Here is a 21,627-nt window from a genome sequence, read left to right as displayed (position 1 = left end):
AAAAAAAGAGAATATTAAAAAGAGCAGATTTTATGAGAAGAAACAAGAGGAGAGCATCATGTCATCGAAACCAAGGGAGTGCTTCCCTGGTGGCTCAGTGATAAAGAGTCTGCCTGCCAATGCAGGAGATGCAGGCTCAATCCCTGGTCTGGGAAGATCCCACATGTCACAGAACAACTAAACCCATGCACCACAAGCATTGAGCCTGTGCTCTAGAGCCCGGGAACTGTAACTACTGAAACCCGCATGCCCTAAAGCCATGCTCAGCAACCAGAGAATCCACAGCAATGAAAAGCATGCTCACCACAACTAGAGAATAGCAGCAGTGAAGACCTGGCACAGCCAAATAAATAATAAATAAAAAAACAAGGGAAGAAAGCATTTTAAGAAAGAGAAAGTATTATAAGTAAGTGGGCATATATTGAGCAAGCACACATCATGGAATGCAATCATACAAATAACTTGATCTTGTTTCTTGATTGGCCCAGTGAACCTTAAAATTCTTCCCCTCTTGGTAAAACTTTGTAAATCCTATGGCTTTTCTACTTATTGTCAAGTAACAAACTATGATCACCTTAAGTCGCAAGACCTTTTTTTTTACTTCTATTTTGAAATAATTATGTATTCACAGAAAGTTGCAGAGAGGCCCCATGTGCCCTTCACCTAGTTCCCCACAATGGTTACATCTTATATAACTATAATACGGTATCAAAACCAGGAAACTGACTTTGATATAGTCTGTGTGTTTAGTCTTACATTATTTTATCATGTGTAGATTTGTGTAACCACCACTTCAATCACACCATCAAACTATTTTATTACCACAAAGATCTCCCTTAAGTTACCCCTTAATTGTCACACCAATGCCCTTCCACCACCACCCCTAACCCCTGGCAACCACTACTTTTCTTTCCATTTCTGTCACTTTGTAAATCCAAGAATACGTTTAATGTAAACTTTTGAGATTGGCCTTTTTTTCACTCGCATCTTGTCCTTTCACCAGACACCATACCTGGTGGCTCAACCGTAAAGCGTCTGCCTGCAATGCGGGAGACCCGGGTTCAACCCCTGGGCCGGCAAGATCCCCTGGAGAAAGAAATGGTAACCCACTCCAGTACTCTTGCCTGGAAAATCCCATGGACAGAGGAACCTGGTGGGCTACAGTCCACGGGGTCACCAAGAGTCGGACATGACTGAGTGACTTCACTTCACTATCATGTCCTTGAGATCCACTGAAGTAGTGGCATGCGTAGTTTACTCCTTTTTATTACTGAGCAGTAGTCCACAATATGAAAGTACCAGTTAGTTTAGTCATTCACCTATTTGAGAGCCATTCTAGTTGTTTCCAGTTTTTGACTACGACAAATGTAAGCTGATTTGCCTTGCTGTACAGCAGAAACTAACACAACACTGTAAAGCAACTATACTCCAGTAAAAATTAATTTTAAAAGCTTAATTTTAAGTCTAACTATGGCAATTTTTAATCTGATGAGTACAGTAACCACACCTTCAAAAAATCATTGTTATGCATAAAAGAAAATAGGCATCACAGTATCTCTCTCCCTGGCTTGTATTATCGTATCTTGGTACTTGAGTCAAAGTTTCCCATTTAACATCTTATTACACAAGTTACAATAAGAGCAAATTCAGCAGGTGTTCTGCAAATATTTGCTGAATGAATGCGGTATTACTGCATTTATTTAGCACTTACCTCAGTTGATTAAAGCAAAATGGAGGGCTCTTAGAATGGAACTGGATTTTTTCTCAGTCTTAACTAAGATATCCATACACAGGATACACATAGTAGGCACTCAAATTGTGAGTTACTGAATTGAGTTATAGTCAATAGTAGAGAACGCTATTATTCAACCAAAGCTCAAGTAGCATATAATGAATTAGCTGGCATGTCATAATGTGTTATTGAAATTGGTGATAATTTACTTATTATCTGCAATGGGGTTTCTGAAAAAAATTTCTCTTTCCATTAGGATTTCATTTTCAGCATTTGCTTGTCAGTAAAATCCTCACATCACTAATGTAACTTCTCATCATAGGCAGAATTGAATATTCATGCCTAGCTCAAATCACTGTTATTCTGGCCTGTTGCTTTTTTTCTCCCCCGATAGTTAACCCATCATTTGTACGGAAAATTTATTACAGTTTGCCATTTATAGGCTCTCTTTCATCCTGTTCTGTTATATGAACTGTAAGTGGTAAGAAATTGTATTGGATTATTATGGAGGGTGGGGACAGAAAAGTTAGACACATAAGTAATAATTTTATGTTTGTTCCAGCCATTAAGACACTTAGCTTTCCTCCTACTTTTTGCTGAATGTTCCTAGTAACAGAATTCTTCCAGCTAAATCATCTTCTAAAGTTTTCATATCATATTAATGAAGAAGCTTATTAGAAGTCCAAAGCAAATTAACCAGTGTAAGTATGTTGTATGTGTATAGATAGGATGAACTGCTATGATTTCAAATCTCAAAAAAAAAAGTGCATTGCTCTTTTTACTTGATAAATGGACTTGCATTTTTATTTTTTATTAGATTGTTTAGTAATAGACCAACAAATGTACTCTAGCACTTTTTTGAGAAGTAATGAATTCTTTGTGATATAAGATTTTTATGACAGCTCTTTGCTATTAATAAACTTTGCTGAGTGTATAGAGAGAAAGGTGAGGTTGGTTTGAGAATTACTGGATCTGCATATTAGCAAAATGAATGAGTCAAGTGCCACTACATAAAAAATAATATCCATATTAATTTGTATGCTAAACAGTTTATAGTGATTCTGACCAGCAGCCGAACAAATCATTATTAATTCACACTGATAATCCAGGGCTGGCATTTCCTCTACTATGCAAACTGTGAAAACAAGCCCAAATTATTGTTGATTCTTAATATTAAGAGGTTCTCTCTTGCCCTGTGACTTCTCCAAATAATTCTCAATAGTAAGGCAACCCTTAAATGGCTACATATGCCCTGAAACAATGTGTGTGTCAACAGGGAGTCACGTAAAAGGATTAACTGAGTCTTATAAGCAGCATCTCCTATAGGGTATTTACTTTCTAGAAGCTTCCATTCCGAAGCCTGGCATTTATCACTGATACTACATATGTTTTAGTATAGACACCTCCTAAATGAATAAATTGCATGTTAACAATACAACCCCTATTTTTTGCCCACATAGAAAGCTGTAACTGTACAATCCACTATCAAAATAGTATCTCATTGTTAACTAACCAAGAACAAACATAAAATCCCTAACGTTATTCAGGCTCAAGTCACATACTAATCCACACAGCTTCTACATCATATTTAGCTCATTCCAGCCACACGACGCACTCTTCCACAGGTACAGCAGGCTTGCATCTTCCAGGTCCTCTTATTTCCCCAGAACCTCTCCCCTCTCTTCTCCATGACAGGTCCTGTAGTTCCTTCAAACCCATCGCTTCTCACCAGCAGCCCCCTGCTTTTCAGCCTACCTTCATATCCTCTCCTGTCCAATTTTGGGCTAGTGGTCAATGTTACATCCAGTTTAAGGAAGTTTGTGTTATCTGTCCCTTGAAAAGTGAAAGTGAAATTCGCACAGTCATGTCCGACCCTTTGCGACCCCATGGACTATACAGTCCATGGAATTCTCCAGGCCAGAATATTGGAGTGGGCAGCCTTTCCCTTCTTCAGGGGATCTTCCCAACCCAGGTCTGCAGCACTGCAGGCGGATTCTTTACCAGCTGAGTCCCTTAAGGTTTAGTTTCTCCCCTTCTGAAGGTAAGCTTCTATCAATGATTATAATTTAGAATCAAACATCCCCAAGACAATCAGACATCTTTTATTTTATTTTTATTATTTTTTTATTGGAGGCAAATTACTTTACATTAATATATTGGTTGGTTTTGCCATACATTGACACGAATCCACCCCGGGTGTACATGTGTTCCCTTTCTTGAACCCCCCTCCACCTCCTTCTTCCCCATATCCTCCCTCCAGGTCATCCCCGTGCACCGGCCCCAAGCATCCGTATCATGCGTTGAACATGGACTGGTGATTCATTTCACATATGGTAATATACATGCTACAATGCCATTCTCCCCAATCATCCCACCTTCACCCTCTCCCACAGAGTCCCAAAGACTGTTCTATACACCAATGCCAAGAGTTATAAGTTGGCAGAATATCATGATTCCTACGAGCTATTATGCAGCACAAGCTTTTGTCTCTCCTTTTCACTTGGGGTACATTACTAAAAACCTTTTACTATCATCCTAGCTCATTCTGAACCTGACTGCAGAAGGGCATGTGCAAGGAACAGATGGGTGGGAGAGGGAAGAAAAGTTCTATCCTGCCATAACACAGATTAAGGAAATTGTGGTCTTTGACCACAAAAAATATAATTGAAGTTGAACCTTGTAAATGTTGGTTCAGCTAAAGTGAGACAAAATCAATAAACAGAATCCTGGATTGGAGGAAGCTTGAGAAATCACCTAGTCGAAGGCTGACCCTCTAAAAATACTTTCAAGAGTCTTTCAGACAAGGAAATTAATTCCTTGCTTGAATGTCACACTTCTGAGAGGATGATCATCATTAAAGGGTTTTATTTGCTATGTGCACAAGCAAGCAAGGTGCTGTATGAAGGACTGAGTTAACATGGCTTTAGGACCTGGAACACAACCAAAGAGTTAATCAAGTAGCCAGCAAAGAGCAAAAGGCTAAACAACATGCCTGGATCTAGTCAAAGTTAAAAGCAGAAATTACTGCCCGTGGAAAAATGACTAAATGTAAACTTCAAGTTCAAATCAAAGCAATCTCAGGAAATTTAACAATCTTAGCTGTAAAGTTATGGGTTAACAATCTACACTTTCAGGAGGGGAAAAAAAAAAGTAAGAGGCCAAAATAACAGTGATTTGAGCTAGGCATGAATATTCAATTTTGCCTATGATGAGAAGTTACATTAATGATGTGAGGATTTAACTGACAAGCAAATGCTGAAAATGAAATCCTTAATGGAAAGAGAAATATTTTTCAGAAACCCATTGCAGATAATAAGTAAATTATTACCAACTTCAATAAAATATGATGATGAACACGTAAACCTTTAATGTCTCACATTAGGCATTACGGAACAATAGAGGTTTCAGAAAGATGAGCATCTTTTCATGTTCTTTGTATTTTTAAAGTATCCACCTCTCCCTGAGCTTTCTTTCAGCTAGTAATACAAGAAAAGCTGCTAGAGGGTTTTGTAAGTATTCTTTACTTTTTGAAGGAATAAGGGATAATGGAGGATTCCCTTTTTCCCCTACTAATAAACATGATTTTTAACAGTACAGTATGATTATGTTTTCTTGGACATGTCAACAAACACATATGTATAATTTGTAGATTAACTTTTCACCAATAGACAGCATTTAGACCTCCACTAAATGAAGCATAAAGTGGAATTTATTTTATCAATTTTAAATTCAAACTTGTCCAGTTGTATTCAGTCAGTAGGTGTTACCCTGTTGTTCTCAGGGGCAAAGGAGGAAAACCACCCTTGAAGAGTTTCTTGTTAACAGTGTTACTTCACAGAACAAAATTTATTTGGAATTCACAGTGGTTGGCCTTTCTGAAGGAAATGCCCAAGCAGAGGATCATCTGTCAGTCAACAAGCCCCATGAGTTTGGAGAGAAAGTGATTTCTTTTTCATTCCTGCTTACTGTCAGCCTTTTACTGGGTTAGGAACCCATTTACCCATCAAGACGAAAATTGAAGACCCTTTCTGAAGTAGAATAGAGAAGGAAATCTGAAACTGAGGTAAGGTGCTAATTTCCAGTATCTCCAGTAACTAAAGGAGGTGGGACCTTGGAAACCCTAGGAGTCAGAATTCCCAAGAGGTTTCTGGCTACCACAGCCCTTAAAGTTCTACAGATGTTGAATCAGAATGGAATAACCTTTCCCCCACATAATGATCTGACTTACATCAACAGAAGCCATGGTAATTTATCACTGAACATTTGGAATTATCCTCTTGATACTCTCTCCTGGAAATAATTTTTGGGGGAAAGGAGGAACAAACATTTTAAAATTAACTTCTCAGCCTTTCTTGATCCCACACTGGGTTAGCATGATCCTAATAGTTCTGTTAAACTTCAAGATGGAAATAACCTTAAGAAGTAAATTGTTTCAATATTGAACATAGTATTACTTAACATAATAATTCTGAGGAGTCCTGAATTAAAGAACTGTATATATTCTCAGTGACTACTTTTTATTGTATACAAGTGTTCCTCTGGAAATACTTTGGGAAATGCTGCCCTAAGCAATCAAAAATGACTTGAATCTTCCTTTAAGCAATATTAAACCTGGCATTTGCCTGATAGATTTCTTCCTGCTCAGAGTTTCCTATATCTTTCCAGTGTATCTTAATTACTCAACTTGAATTTAGAAGGAAGAGTCCAATATGGATCACTGAATGAACCTGTCAAGAGGCATGGTAATCTGGTCTTGACAGAGATGAAAACTGAATTGAAATAATGTATATGAAAGAGGAAATGTGGCCAAAATCACACAGGACATAAGACCAGGCCCCAGTTCTACTTTCCTACTTTTTCTCCCCATCATTCTCCAAACCTGCCTCCCACTCATCCACTCCACCATTCTGTAATTCCAGAACTCCTGACTTCTTAATCCACTCCTCTGTCCTCTACCTATCTGACTGTCTTAAAGACATGCCCTGGTTGTAGACTGCTTCTCCCATGGAACTTCAGCCCATATCGCCTCTACCCTAGTTCTTGGATATAACCCCTGATCTCCAGATCCACACACTGTCTAGTTCCCTGGATCCATTAGAAAGAGGCAAACAGAACTCAGATCTCCAAACTACTAGTCCACCCATTATTCTTTTCACTGACTCACTGTCTTTTCAGTAAACGTTCTTATTTATTTTACTGAAAAGAATAATCAAGGTAGCAAGTTACTAGTTGGGGTTTGAGGGGTGGGTGGCATGAAAAAAACCTTAACACAGCAGAGAAAAATCACTATATATAGTCTTCCAATTAACCAAATACAGCACTAAGCTTTCATTTTAGTTTTTAATTAAAAACTATATGATTAGTGACCAATTTATCATAACTTGTTTTACACTGCACAGCTAATCACAAAGTTATTCAGTACAAATAAACAACAAACTTTCTTGTGTAATAGAAACCTGAGTTTTCCAGAAAGGCATTGTAAGAGAGGGGGAAAAAAAACTTTTTTTCTACCCTCTTAGGTTTGGTCAGGCCCAGCAAACTAACAAAACACAGATTAACAGGAGAAAAAAAGTTTATTTATACATATAATGAGCATACAAGTAAATTCAAAAGGAGTGATTAGAATTTGAGGTTTATATACCGTCTAACGGAGAAGGCAATGGCAAGCCACTCCAGTACTCTTGCCTAGAAAATCCCATGGACAGAGGAGCCTGGTGGTCTACAGTCCATGGGGTCGCTACTAGTCGGACAAGACTGAGCAACTTCACTTTCACTTTTCACTTTCACATGTTGGAGAAGGAAATAGCAACCCACTCCAGTGTTCTTGCCTGGAGAATCCCAGGGATGGCGGAGCCTAGTGGGCTGCCGTCCACGGGGTCGCACAGAGTCGGACACGACTGAAGTGACTTAGCAGCATACCATCTAAACAAAGGGCAATAAATTGTGGAGAAATGATAAAACAAAGGAAAAAAGGGATTTGTGCATGTAGAGGTGGTAAACTGGGATGATTTGATAAATACACAAGAGAAAACTATCAGAAGATGGGAATTACATCAGAAAGACTTGTTTGTACAGATTCATCTCTGTGCCCATGCTCTACCTCCAGTGAGAAGGGTTGTTTTCCTGCTCTCGTTACTGGAGAGAGAAGTGGGCATACCTTCCAGGAAATTTATGCCCTGCTTTTAGGCAGAAATGGGGAGAACAGATAATTCTTCCTGTGTCTGCTCTTAACTGCCTTCAGTTCAAAATGATCCTTAAACCAAAGAGGCACCTTCTGAGGTGGCATATTCTGAATCCCTTCAGCACAGAACAGAAGGAGGAGAAAGGCCATGTGTACTAGGAACCAAAGGAATGTGAAGATATCCAGCCTTGGATCTAGGGGAAAAGACTTTTTAAACTGATGACTCCTTATTTCACTTTGTGTGAGTTAATATTTGATTCATATCATATGCATCATATTTAATTCTACAGAAAATAAGACTTGAAACTGTACATCATGAGATCAAAAAACACAAATAATCCTTAACTTGCCTAAGAATCATCAGAAATTTCCTGGATGATTTACTACTTTTATTTCCTCACTAGGTAGTTATACAAATGAATAGTTGGGACCTGAAACCTTCAAACAGAAAGGGCTTGTGCTCTGTCAGTAAATACTCTATTACTGGCAAGGCAGTCTTCTCATTTACTATAGCTGCTAATATACCTGAAAAAAAAAAAAAAGAATGGATGAGTAACACTTTCCTAATTATGAAATATGTGTTGGTCACATCTGACTCTTTGTGACCCCATGGACTGTAGCCCGCCAGGCTCCTCTGTCCATGGAATTCTCCAGACAAAAATACTGGAGCGGGTTGCCATTTCTTTCTCCAGGGGATCTTCCCAGCCCAGAGGTCGAACCCAGATCTCTTGAATTGCAAGAAGAGTCTTTACTGTCTGAGCCACCAGTGAAACCTGGTGAAAAATAAGAAATGCCTAATTCACTAATTAAAAAAGAATGTTTTCCAAAGGAAGTATCAGAGGAGAGCTTACCTGATTTTTCACTGAACGCCAGTAGGATGAGTACTCTGCTCATCCTGGGGATGAGTGGAGAAGAAGTGAGGAACAGCAGAACTCAAGGATAAAAATTAAACTATCACAAAGATGGGTAATTTTGAATGGTGGCTCAGAGGGTAAAGAGTCTGCCTGCAATGCGGAAGACCCAGGTTCAATCCCTGGGTTGGGAAGATTCCCCTGGAGAAGGAAATGGCAAACCACTCCAGTATCCTTGCCTAGAAAATCCCAAGGACAGAGGAGCCTGGCGGACTACAGTCTATAGGGTCGCAGAGTCGGACACAACTGTGCGACTTCACTTTGTTTCTTTCTTACAGAAGCCCAAACCAACTATAATAGCCTCTGACCTCCTCCCCTCCCTTCTCTCTTCTATATTTTTTGTCGGTCTGTCTGTCTCCCTTTTCTTGTAGTCTGTCTTTTGTCCCTTTTTTCCATCTAGGGAAACAAGATTTGGGGGAACATGAATTTTGGGGGGTATCACGAGTTTTTATGTACATTATGCTTCCTGCCAAATAGTTGAGCCATTAGAATTATAGATCTAGCCTGTAACAGTGTGTGTCCTTCAGTTGACCGTCTGCACCAATGAAAGGCACTGTTGTCAAGACGTGCCCCTTTGCCCTTGTGGTTACCATTTTACTCCAAAGGATTTCCAAGGGTGAAGCTATTATATTGCTCAAGCTACTGTATTCACCCTATTGAGTCACATTTTGGCTAAAAGCCTAATAGAAGGCAGAGTCAATACTGAATTCAGATGAATTTGTTCAATAGTTTTTGAAAGATACTTTTAGAACAAGGCCCTACTGGCAATTAATAGTAATATAATTGACAGTTATAAAATCAAAATACATATAATCAAGTGTCATTTAAGCAAAGCTTTAAAAAACATTCTTAAGTAAAGTGAATTTCTTTAAACTGTCATTGATTTCAATCTAAATTCAGATACACATTCTGCTGGCAAAAAAAAAAAAAATAGCCCCTGTATGTGGTAGGACTTATAACTAAGAATGTGGTTACTTGTACAGATTCAAATATTTTAAAGTAATATTGTTTTAATAAAATACTAACTAAACCTTCAGAATTATAAGAAAACAGTACAAAACAAAAATAAAACTACTAATATAAGGAAAAATCTAAAAGTACATCCCTTGATGCCTCATCTGATGCAAATCCTAAATCTAAAATAGTTTACTTTCAACAAATCTCAACATACTTTCACACTTGAGGCAACTGTCTTAATTTTTATTTGTACTTTGAACACAAATAATCTCTACTAAGCACTGGGATTTAATCATCTTTGGAGTCACTCTGCTAACTTGCTGTGTTACCCTGCACAGTTCATTTTAAAATCTCTGGATTTCAGTTTTTTTCACTTGTAAAATTATGAGTAACAAAGTATATATTATAGTGGTTTTCACTCTAAGAGTCCTTTGAGATGTTTCAGAGACAGCAAGAGAGAAGCTTAATTTTGTCTCTGTTACACACTGAGATCCCACACAGTAAGTCATGAAAAAGCAGGTTAGATGGGATTTATCTATCCCCAAAAACCATCTCAAAAAAAAAAGCGGGTTAGATGGGATTTATCTATCCCCAAAAACCATCTCAACCAAATTTATAACCTAGGTAAAAAAGACACAACCAGCCTCAATATATCTGCAAACAGGTTGTCACCCTTCAATTCTTGTATATGGACATTCTTAAGCCATAGCAGGACCCACTTCCTATTTCATTTTATAAAAGGTTCTTAAGGGGTTTTGTTTAATTTGGGAGGAAAAGGACTAGTGTAGTCAAGTGAGCTTTGGGTTTTCTAGTTAGTACACTTGGAACTCAAATTCCTAATTTGTTATGATACCTTGCTGCTGCTGCTGCTAAGTCGCTTCAGTCGTGTCCGACTCTGTGCGACCTGATAGACGGCAGCCCACCAGGCTTCCCCATCCCTGGGATTCTCCAGGCAAGAACACTGGAGTGGGTTGCCATTTCTTTCTCTTAAGTAGGTTCTTTTAACAACTCAGATTTTCAACTCATCCCCATTTCAAAATCAATATCCCACCCTCCAAAGTGCTGCAGTGATTAATAAAATACCTCATGTGACTGGAATGTTAAAACTGGGTGGTTTTCCCTGGATTGTAAGAATCTCCCAGTCCTCTGAAGTGGCACCTCTAAGACTTCAAATAATCCCCGAGGCAATTATACACATCGATGCTGCTCTCTTTTAGGCTCTGGCTTCCCCAAATTTTTACTGACGCCTCAGTCCACAGGAAAAGCAGTACTTACTTCAGTTTTCACAAGCATTTATAAGTAAAAGTGTGACCACATAAGGTGGTTCCCATTTTTTTCTCTCTTCCTCATTCCCTATCCCACATCTATTTCTACCTTTCCATGTCTCCCTCCAGAACTGGCCTGGGAGCTTCAAATTTTTCTCTATTATGAAAAACATCTTCTCATGCTGGAAAATCTTGGCAGTAGCTATTACTCATATCCTGATTCTAGCCCCCACATTGTCCATGCATTATTTTCAACAGTTACAGAAAATATAATTCTATAAAATTTTAGACATTGTGATTATCTCCCCCAAATTTATTCTATCAGCTACTCATTTAATAGTCTGTTTAGGTTTAGAAAAATCTTGTTACTCCAAGTGTGGTCTATTGACCAGACACTGTCAACATCACCTGGCAAATTGTAAAAAAATGCAAAATCTCAGGATCCATTCCTGACTCGAGTTGGAATCATAGATAACCCCATTTCTCCGGCTGCACAATCCTTGAGAATTCTTCCAATTCACACCTAAGCCAATTAGTGCCATAAATTCTTAGTTTCAGGAATCAGTTTAGGGTGTGGACAGTGCAAAGACTGTCCAATCACAGCGATGCTCAGTATTGGTGCTTTGTGCTGATCAGCAGATGCCCTCTCCTTCAATCATGCCGTCCCTCAAATATGAACGAGGAAACAAAAAACCCTAGTTGTTCTGCACAGCCATCTTGCAATGTTGAAGACAAATCCAATACAAAGAGAGTCTCAGTGAGTTTCAGCAGAGTGAAACCAGAACGCTTATGAACTGCCTTCTGAAATGTAGCCTACCTTTTCAACATGTAAGCCAGCAAGTTCAACTGACTTTTTAGGCTGGATGAAAACCCATGACCTAAAACCCAAATCTGGTTTGTACTGCTCCAAACTAAGAATAAATTTTATATTTTTAGAAGACATAGGAATAAAAGAAGAAGCAGGAAGTGAGGAGGGGGGTGAGAGAGGAGGGGGAAGAAGGGGGAGGGGGAGGAAGGGAAGAGAGGGGGAGGAAGGGGGAGGGGAGGGGGGAGGGGGAGGGGGAGGGAGGAGGGGGAAGCGGGAGAGAGGAAGGGGAAGCGGGAGGGAAGAGGGGTAGAGAAAGAGGAAGGAGCAAGTGAGGATAGGTACGAAACAACAGACATATATGGTCCACAAAACCTAAAACATTTGCTATTTAGCCCTTTACATTAAAAGTCACCTGACCCCTAAGCAAAACAAAGCATCCAAATGTTCTCTTCACTTGTTCATGCATGTAAATGGCCTGGCACTTAGTAGATATTCAATTACTGTTAGTTCTCACTACCACTCTCCTAAATTTTACCTTCCCCAAGATTGTGATACAATACATAAAACTACCAAGTGAAGTATGCAAATATTATATAATATCATATTTTTATACTTATCAGTTCCATTCAGTCACTCAGTCATGTCCAACTCTTTGCGACCCCATGGACTGCAGCACGCCAGGCCTCCCTGTCCATCACCAACTCCCAGAGCTTGCTCAAACTCATCTCCATCAAGTCGGTGATGCCATCCAACCATCTCGTCCTGTCGTCCCCTTCTCCTCCTGCCTTCAGTCTTTCCCAGAATCAGGGTCTTTTCCAATGACTCATTTCTTCACATCAGGTGGCCAAAGTATTGGAGTTTAAGTTTCAGCATCAGTCCTTCCAATGAATATTCAGGACTGATTTCCTTTAGGATAGACTGGTTTGATCTCCTTGCAGTCCAAGGGATTCTCAAGAGTCTTCTCCAACACCACAGTTCAGAAGCATCAATTCTTCAGCGGTCTTTATAGTCCAACTATAGCTTTCTTTACAGTTCAACTCTCACATCCATATATGACTACTGGAAAAACCATAGCTTTGACCAGATGGGCCTTTGACGCTAAATTCTCTATATTCATCAAGAGATTGTGTTGCATTGTTAATAGTTAAAAACACAAGTACTAGAACTAGTCTGCTTGGGATCCAATCCTTATCACTCACTAGCTGTGAGACTATAGACAAGCTATTTAACCTTTTATACCTCTTTTTCCTAAAGGAGATCAGTGTCCTGGGTGTTCATTGGAAGGACTGATGTTAAAGCTGAAACTCCAATACTTTGGCCACCTGATGTGAAGAGCTGACTTATTTGAAAAGACCCTGATGCTGGGAAAGATTGAGGGCAGGAGGAGAAGGGGACAACAGAGGATGAGATGGTTGGATGGCATCACCGACTCAATGCACATGGGTTTGGGTGGACTCCAGGAGTTGGTGATGGACAGGGTGGCCTGGTGTGCTGTGGTTCATGGGGTCACAAAGAGTCAGACATGACTGAGCGACTGAACTGAACCTCATTTTCCTAAGTATGAAGTAATTATTCAAGATGGTTGACAAGATGGTTAAATGAGTAAATGTAAAGTACTTCAAATTAGTGTCTAACACATGGTAAACAAATTAATAAAGTTTTCATATCTCTGATTTATAATTTTCTAAAATGTTTAAGTATCAATCCAGACTCATTCTGATGCTGATAGAGATGTATAATCATTCAAAAATGCTCACAACTGTGGGGAAAGGTCAGATTACTCCCAATACTACAAATTTCATCTAACTGATCACTGAAATACTCACTTAGGCTTTTAGCACACTGTTCTTAAGTAATAATGGTTCAGGATTGGTGTTGGGTTGGCCAAAATGTTCATTCGAGTTTTCTGTTACATCTTACGGAAAAACCCTAATGAATTTTTCAGTCAACCCAATAAAAACATTCTTCATTGCCTGTCAGTTCTCAAACTGTGGGCACTGGGAAAGAAACAAGACTAAAAGTGTACCCAAAAAAATTGTTACTCTCTTTTCTCCTTTATTGGTTTAAATGATAATCTGTCACTACTAAAGAATAAGAAATATCCCCTAGAGCATTGCTTTTGACCCTTCTAAATTTCTTCTTTTTCTCTAACTTTATTTTTAGATAGATATCAAACAGGAAATTCCACTCCACTAAGAAATGGTGAATTTTCTAGCTAAGACTGGAGGGTGGGACCCAATGGGAAATCAGTAATGAAGAATGAACCAGGGAGTTGGGGAGGGGAAGGGTGAATGGATAAGGGTAAAACAAGAGGCCATTTCTATTTTATTTCCCCTACTAGGATTGAAACCAGTAGCTTCCATTTATCCCTAAGGAATAACTTTTAAAAACCAGATCAGTCGATTTCAGGCAAAACTCAAAAATCAACAGGCTGGCAAGACTACTGAGCAGATATAGCCACAGAACTGTTCTAATGCCCCAAAACCGGATGGATGAGAGTGTGTAGGTAGAGAGAGACATAACAACGATTTGCCACTTACTGCTAAGTGTTGCCAAATGTGCTTTAAGTACCTCATGTACTGGAAATACACTGCAAATTATCGTCCTTATGTTGTGAATAGGAACAGAAGCTTTTTCTTTCTTTCCTGTTTATATTATCGATCACTGCATATTCAAATCCACCTCTTCTGCCTTGTGAGAAACAGATATATAGGATGTACTTTATAATACTTTGTACCTTTTGGATTTGAAACTGCAAGATGCCACATATGACCTTTCTGAATGAGTCTATTAGCCTAAATGTAGGTTCAGCCTAAGCCAGGAAATACGAAATCTCATACAACTACTAAAATTTTCACAAATTATTCTGAGATTCTCAAAGGTAGCATTATATTATAGATTAATGCATCAACTGTAAGCATAATTGTACAGATCAGTATTACTAAGGATCTCTAGTATTAGTTTCTGTAGTATCAAAGATGTGGGTGTAGTAATACTCCAAACTGAGAGATGAGAATTTTTGGTGAAGCATACAAAAAAGGTAAAAAACTTCTACACATTTAACTTATATTAGCAAACTGGCAAGCTCACGTAACAGAGACTGACCTGCTGATCATAAGACACCTTTGTACAAAGATAATGATTAACAAATGATTTAATACTATGAAAGCTTTCTAAAAATTTTAACCTACTAAAAATAATAAAAAACTAAGCTGCTTTCTTAGTCTGTACTTTTAATTATATTTAACATTTTTTAGCCAAATAATATCTGCTTAAAGAACTGAAACAGTGCACAAGGGTCAATATATATACAGGCACATATATGTACACATGGACATGTGTGTATAAGCATGACTCCCTTCCACGACAGACACGATCACAGAGGAAACTACATATTACTACATAGTTTATTGCATCCTTCCCAAATTTTCAATACAATATAAGAATATATATTCTTTTTCGAAACACAAATGGCAACATCTTCTTCACTTTGCTTTTTTCACTTAATAATATTTTTGGATTAAATTCCCATCTAATCCTAGTGGCTGTACAAGCTTTACAATCTAATGTTTAAATCTTAAAATTCAAACTGCATAATACTACACAAAGTGTTATTCCTAGTGCATCTTCTACCTTCTCAATATACATTAAGTAAAAAAAAAAAGTTGGTCAGATGTCTATGAGAAACACTTGGTTAAAAAGGTAAATAGCCTTCTTTCTGGAAACAGTGGCTGACTTTATATTTCTGGGCTCCAAAATGACTGCAGATGGTGACTGCAGCCATGAAATTAAAAGACGCTACTCCTTGGAAGGAAAGTTATGACCAACCTAGACAGTGTATTGAAAAGCAGAGACATTACTTTGCCAACAAAGGTCCATCTAGTCAAGGCTATGGTTTTTCCAGTGGTCATGTATGGATGTGAGAGTTGGACTATAAAGAAAGCTGAACACAGAAGAATTGATGCTTTTGAACTGTGGTGTTGGAGAAGGCTCCTGAGAGTCCCTTGGACTGCAAGGAGATCCAACCATCCAACCTAAAGGAGATCAGGCCTGGCTGTTCATTGGAAGGACTGATGTTGAAGCTGAAACTCCAATACTTTGGCCACCTGATACGAAGAGCTGACTCATTTGAAAAAGACCCTGATGCTGGGAAAGATTGAAGGCAGGAGAAGAAGGGGACAACAGGATAAGATGATTGAATGGCATCACCGAATCAATGGACATGAGTTTGAGTAAACTCCAGGAGTTGGTGATGGACAGGGGGGCCTGGCATGCTGCAGTCCATGGGGTCGCAAAGAGTCGGACATGACTGAGCTATTGAACTGAACTGAATTCCAAAGAACACACTTTTGGGAACTGTAAGCTACATCATCTAGTTTAATCATCCTAAAAAGCCTGGCAGATGGGTTGTATTGTGATCATTTTACAAGATAAAGAAGCTGAAACCACAAAGTTTAAGTGACTTTCCTATAGTCACCAGCTGGAAGAGGCAGAACTGGTATTAATCCACCAAATATAGCCTCTTCTCCCTATACCGCTCAGAGCTCATCATCCTTTTAGCATCACTAGGCACAAGAGACACCGGCTCTGGCGGCGCAGACACGAGAGACACTGGCCCCGGCAGCGCAGACGCGAGAGCGCACAACCGACCACGTGCAGAATCGTGGCCAAGAGGAGCTACCCCACACCCAAGGTTAGGGCGGTGGCTGGCCAAGAGGAGCTGCCCCACGTCCAAGAGGCGGTGGCTTCTTGGGCACAGGAGGGCCGAGAGGAGCTACTCCACATTCAAGGTCAGGAGGGGCGGCCTTGAGGAGATACCCCTCGTCCAAGGTAAGGTACAGCATCTGCACTTTGCTGGAGCAGCTGTGAAGAGATACTCCACGACCAAGGTAAGTGAAACCCAAATAGGAGGGTAGGAGTTGGGAGGGGGCATTAGAGGGCAGACACATTGAAATCATAATCACAAAAAACTAGTTGATCTGATCATATGGACCACAGCCTTGTCTAACTCAATGAAACTAAGCCATGCCATGTGGGGCCACCCAAGACGGTCGGGTCATGGTGGAGAGGTCTGACAGAATGTGGTCCACTGGAGAAGGGAATGACAAACCACTTCAGTATACTTGCCTTGAGAACCCCATGAACAGTATCAAAGGGCAAAATGATAGGATAGTGAATGAGGAATTCCCCAGGTCGGTGGGTGCCCAGTATGCTACTGGAGATCAGTGGAGAAATAACTCCAGAAAGAATGAAGGGATGGAGCCAAAGCAAAACAAATACCCAGTTGTGGATGTGACTGATGCTAGAAGCAAGGTCCGATGCTGTAAAAAGCAATATTGCATAGGAACCTGGAATGTTAGGTCCATGAATCAAGGCAAATTGGAAGTGGTCAAACAGGAGATGGCAAGAGTGAACATAGACATTCTAGGAATCAGTGAACTAAAATGGACTGGAATGGGTGAATTTAACTCAGATGACCATTATATCTACTACTGTGGGCAGGAATCCCTTAGAAGAAATGGAGTAGCCATCGTGGTCAACAAAAGAGTCCAAAATGCAGTACTTGGATGCATTCTTAAAAACGACAGAATGATTTCTGTTCCTTTCCAAGGCAAACCATTCAGTATTACAGTAATCCGAGTCTATGCCCCAACCAGTAATGCTGAAGAAGTCGAAGTTGAACAGTTCTATGAAGACCTACAAGACCTTTTAGAACTAACACCCAAAAAAGATGTCCTTTTCATTATAGGGGACTGGAATGCAAAAGTAGGAAGTCAAGAAACACCTGGAGTAACAGGCAAATTTGGCCTTGGAGCATGAAATGAAGCAGGGCAAAGGCTAATAGAGTTTTGCCAAGAGAACGCACTGGTCATAGCAAATACCCTCTTCCAACAACACAAGAGAAGACTCTACACATGGACATCACCAGATGGTCAACACCGAAATCAGATTGATTATATTCTTTGCAGCCAAAGATGGAGAAGCTGTATACAGTTAGCAAAAACAAGACCAGGAGCTGACTGTGGCTCAGATCATGAACTGCTTATTGCCAAATTCAGACTTAAATTGAAGAAAGTAGGGAAAACCACTAGACCATTCAGATATGACCTAAATCAAATCCCTTATGATTATACAGTGGAAGTAAGAAATAGATTTAAGGGTCTAGATCTGATAGATAGAGTGCCTGATGAACTCTGGACGGAGGTTCGTGACATTGTACAGGAGACAGGGACCAAGACCATCCCCATGGAAAAGAAATGCAAAAGAGCGAAATGGCTGTCTGAGGAGGCCTTACAAATAGCTGTGAAAAGAAGAGAGGTGAAAAGCAAAGGAGAAAAGGAAAGATATAAGCATCTGAATGCAGAGTTCCAAAGAAGAGCAAGGAGAGATAAGAAAGCCTTCCTCAGTGATCAATGCAAAGAAATAGAGGAAAACAACAGAATAGGAAAAACAAGAGATCTCTTCAAGAAAGTTAGAGATATCAAGGGAACATTTCATGCAAAGATGGGCTCGATAAAGGACAGAAATGGTATGGACCTAACAGAAGCAGAAGATATTAAGAAGAGGTATCAAGAATACACAGAAGAACTGTACAAAAAAGATCTTCACGACCAAGATAATCACGATGGCGTGATCACTCACCTGGAACCAGACATCTTGGAATGTGAAGTCAAGTGGGCCTTAGAGAGCATCACGACAAACAAAGCTAGTGGAGGTGATGGAATTCCAACTGAGCTATTTCAAATCCTGAAAGATGATGCTGTGAAAGTGCTGCACTCAATATGCCAGCACATTTGGAAAACTCAGCAATGGCCACAGGACTGGAAAAGGTCAGTATTCATTCCAATCCCAAAGAAAGGGAATGCCAAAGAATGCTCAAACTACCGCACAATTGCACTCATCTCACACGCTAGTAAAGTCATGCTCAAAATTTTCCAAGCTAGGCTTCAGCAGTATGTGAATCGTGAACTCCCAGATGTTCAAGCAGGTTTTAGAAAAGGCAGAGGCACCAGAGACCAAATTGCCAACATCCGCTAGATTATGGAGAAAGCAAGAGAGTTCCAGAAAAACATCTATTTCTGCTTCATTGACTATGCCAAGGCCTTTGACTGTGTGGATCACAATAAACTGTGGAAAACTCTGAAAGAGATGGGAATCCCAGACCATCTGACCTGCTTCTTGAGAAACCTGTATGAAGGTCAGGAAGCTACAGTTAGAACTGGACATGGAACAACAGACTGGTTCCAAATAGGAAAAGGTGTACGTCAAGGTTGTATATTGTCACCTTGCTTATTTAACTTATATGCAGAGTACATCATGAGGAACGCTGGGCTGGAAGAAGCACAAGCTGGAATCAAGATTGCTGGGAGAAATATCAATAACCTCAGATATGCAGATGACACTACCCTTATGGCAGAAAGTGAAGAGGAACTCAAAAGCCTCTTGATGAAAGTGAAAGAGGAGAGTGAAAAGGTTGGCTTGAAGCTGAACATTCAGAAAACAAAGATCATGGCATCTGGTCCCATCACTTCATGGGAAATAGATGGAAAAACAGTGGAAACAGTGTCAGACTTCGTTTTTTTGGGCTCCAAAATCACTGCAGATGCTGATTGCAGCCATGAAATTAAAAGACGCTTGCTCCTTGGAAGGAAAGTTATGACCAACCTTGATAGTATATTAAAAAGCAGAGACATTACTTTGCCGACCAAGGTCCATCTAGTCAAGGCAATGGTTTTTCCCGTGGTCATGTATGGATGTGAGAGTTGGACTGTGAAGAAAGCTGATCGCCGAAGAATCGATGCTTTTGAACTGTGGTGTTGGAGAAGACTCTTGAGAGTCCCTTATACTGCAAGGAGATCCAACCAGTCCATTCTAAAGGAGATCAATCCTGGATGTTCATTGGAGGGACTGATGCTGAGGCTGAAACTCCAATACTTTGGCCACCTCATGAGACGAGTTGACTCACTGGAAAAGACTCTGATGCTGGGAAAGGTTGGGGGCGGGAGGAGAAGGAAACGACGGAGAATGAGATGGCTGGATGGCATCACCGATTCTGTGGACATGAGTTTGAGTGAACTCCGGGAGTTGGTGATGGACAGGGAGGCCTGGCGTGCTGTGATTCATGGGGTCGCGGAGAGTCGGACACGACTGAGCGACTGAACTGAACTGACTGAAGGTAGGTTAATTACAACCCTCTATGCTCAATTTTTTTCTGCTACAAATCGAAGATGATACCTGTCTGGTAGTATGTCAAAGAAGATCAAAGGAAGGCACATACACAAAAATTGACTTCTCAAACAATATTAGCTCTTATTGCCATCTCCCATAATTTCCAATTTCTTTCCACCTTTGACTTTTACATTATTTGAAAAAAGTTAACCATTGAGCAGAAAACGATTTCTTTTTGCCGTGATTCACGCAAACTTCTAGGTTCCTAGAATTCAAAAGTGCCAAATCTTATAAAAATATTTCTCTAAATAAAATTCAAAAATATTTTTGAAGATTTTCTAAGTCAAAAGTGTAAATATTTTCAAAATAACTGTCAAGCCTTGTAATTTTGGCTCACAGATTAGAAAATGGAAATAAGATCAGCCATAGGGAAAAAGCACGGTCCTCAGATGATGGGGATGGTAGAAGGAAGGTCAGGAAGTGGCCTGAAGGAAGAGTGAGGAAGCCATTGTCTTCTCTCCTCTCTCCCGTTGAGTTGATGTGGAAAGTAGGAAGTGGATGGGTAGACACAGAAGATGCCTATCGGGAAGGGCAACAGAAAACAGGGTATCGCTGTTTCTCCATTAACTTGCACCATTCAATTTCAGAATTCACCTGCAGTCACAGTTTTCTCCAATCACATCCACAGACCAAGGAATAACGAAATTAGGGGACACTCAGTTTCCAGCCCCTGCTACTTAACCTATCTCCTGATATTTTTGGAATTTCTGACAACATCTCCTCTTCCTTGCCATGATCTCCCAGCTTTGGCAGTTTGTTGAGGTTTTTTCTTTTGTCGGTAAGTCGTGCCCGACTCTTTGCAACCCCATGGATGATAGCCCTACAGGTTTCTCTGTTCATGGGATTTCCCAGGCAAGAATACTGGAGTGGGTTGCCATTTCCTACTCCAGGGGATCCTCCTGACCCAGGGATCAAACCCTCCCCTCTGGCATTAGATTCTTTACTGCTGAGCCACCAGGGCTTTGGCAGAGCTAAGTCTATTTCTTGGACTAGTGGTCCTTTTGCTTCAGTAAAATGCAATCTCCTACAGTAAATTTCTATAGGACCATGCCATTATTCAACCTCATTGCATACTGCCCTGCTCAGTACCTGTAGGTTTGTTTATAGGGCCCATCTCCAACTCACCCTCACCCCATTAGATCTAGACACTTTATTTTTTTTTAAGTGTAAAAATTTTTTTTTTAATTTTATTTTTTTTTAATTCATTTTATTGGAGGCAAATTATCTTACATTAATATATTGGTTGGTTTTGCCATACATTGACATGAATCCACCCCGGGTGTACATGTGTTCCCTTTCTTGAACCCCCCTCCCACCTCCCTCTTCCCGGGTTCCTCCCTCCAGGTCATCCCCGTGCACCAGCCCCATTCATCCTGTATCATGCGTCGAACCTGGACTGGTCACTTATGATAATATACATGTTACAATGCCGTTCTCCCCAATCATCCCACCTTCACCCTCTCCCACAGAGTCCCAAAGACTGTTCTATATGCCTATGTCTCTTTTGCAGTCTCGTATACAGGGTTCAGGATACCATCTTTCTA

This window comes from Moschus berezovskii, chromosome 8, assembly GCF_049115385.1.
Source record: "Moschus berezovskii isolate FMDL1 chromosome 8, NW_MosBer_1.0, whole genome shotgun sequence".
Lineage (NCBI taxonomy): Eukaryota > Metazoa > Chordata > Mammalia > Artiodactyla > Moschidae > Moschus > Moschus berezovskii.
This window is presented reverse-complemented; position numbering follows the sequence as displayed.